We start from the raw sequence: 1,884 nt of genomic DNA, 5'->3' as shown, positions 1-1,884 counted from the left end.
TCACAACTAGGAGCATTTTCTATGGAATGAAGTAAGCCAATGCTGACGGATAGGAAGTAAACAAGATTTGAAGCGATGTTAAGGAGTTGAGAACCATAGTTTCTGATAACAATACCAAATCGTGGCCTCGGAACGCCATACCTCTTTCCTTGGATGTTTATAACATTTTGTTCAAAACCCATTTTTGTCTCAGATCTACAAACAAATTTTTACATTTGTTATGGAATCTAGCCACCATGGCTATGAACAAATCATTACATATTAAGAACTCTAACTAGAACATTGATACTTTTAGTCTTTTCAATTAATGATTTTTTTTTTTTCCATGAAAGAAAAATGAAGGATAGAACCTTAGGAGCAATGGGGATGTGCCAAACTTTCTGCCATATATACTATTCACCAAAATGTCGTGTTGGAAGAGCAAGTCTATGGGCTGAAGCAATATTAAACTTCCCATTAGCAATAGGTGACCAAATATAAGTGTCTTTCACATTGCATAATAGGAATTGGAATGGAAAGGATAGTATTTGCACAATCAGGAGTCCACTAGTGTTGAACCAAAGGAACATTCCAACTCTTTGAAGCATCATTAAGAAAACCTCTACTGTTCAGGTGCCTAAGAGATGGAGGGAAAAGGAGCTAAAGAGAATCCAATTTTCAAGCTAAGAAAGGAGAAACCCTTAACAAGTAAATCCTTTCCGTTACTATCCCTAAGAAGCGTTAGAATTACAGGTAGCTTGAAGAAAAGAGCAGTTTGGGAAAAATGACTGATTTGCTCTCACATTCTCTCTCCTCCATACCATTTGGATCAATATCTCCCCTTCTTTTTATTCAGAAGAAAAATATATATTCAACATTAATCATACAGTGTATATCATACTATCATACTATCATACTATCATACTATTATATAAAAACATATATTCATACTTCGTGGTTAAACTTTTCTTGGATTACTTTATTTTTCCTATTTATTTAAATACCTTTAACTTCTTTATTATCACTTTTTTTTATCTTTCTTATTTTTTCTAATTTTTGGGTACCTTTGTTCTTTTTTATAAATATTAATTTAATTACTTTCTTTATTTTATTGTTAAAATTTTAGTTTCTTTATTGTTCTCAAACTCACACCACGACTCTCACGCCCTCCACTCTCTCTCTTTCTTTTCCACTTTCCTTTATAATTAAATATTACTCTCACGCCTTCTCTCTTAACCGTTTTTCTCTCCTTATGAAAGATTTATTATTTAACTTTATCTTCAGTTTTTTTTATATATATATATATATATATATATATTTTTTTGGTGTCCTTTATTTTTTATATATTTAAATATTAATTTCTTTATTTTCCTTATAATTATTCCACTCTCTCTCTCTCAAACTCATGCCTCCATATTTTCTATATTCTCCCATACCTCTCAATATTCTCTCTTTCCAATTACTTTCTTAATTTTTCTACCAAAAAATTACTTTCCTAATTTCGCTTTATTTTATAATTAAATATATCAGGTTCTTTATTTTCTTTAAACTCTACGCTCTCCACCCTCCACTCTCCCAAACTCTCACGGCCCTTTCCCAATCTCTCTCTCCTTCTCGAAATTCTTTTCATTTTTTTACTCTCCTTTTATCTTCACAATCTATTTCATTCCATTATAAAAATAAAAAAAATAAAAATAAAAATAAAAAGATATCTCTCCCAAACTCTCACGGCCCCTTTACTAATATCTCTCTCTCCTTTTCGAAATTCTTTCCTTTTCTTACTCTCCTTTAATCTTACACAATCTATTTCATTTCCAAAAAATAATAATAAAAAAGAAAATTAGTATTTTTCTATTTTCGTTATTTTCTCCCGCTCTCCTTCTTCCCTCTGTAATCCTTTGTAGA

The sequence above is a fragment of the Macadamia integrifolia genome, chromosome 14 (genome assembly GCF_013358625.1).
Source record: "Macadamia integrifolia cultivar HAES 741 chromosome 14, SCU_Mint_v3, whole genome shotgun sequence".
Taxonomy (NCBI): Eukaryota; Viridiplantae; Streptophyta; class Magnoliopsida; order Proteales; family Proteaceae; genus Macadamia; species Macadamia integrifolia.
The sequence above is the reverse complement of the archived record's forward strand: the minus strand, read 5'-3'. Positions refer to the sequence as shown.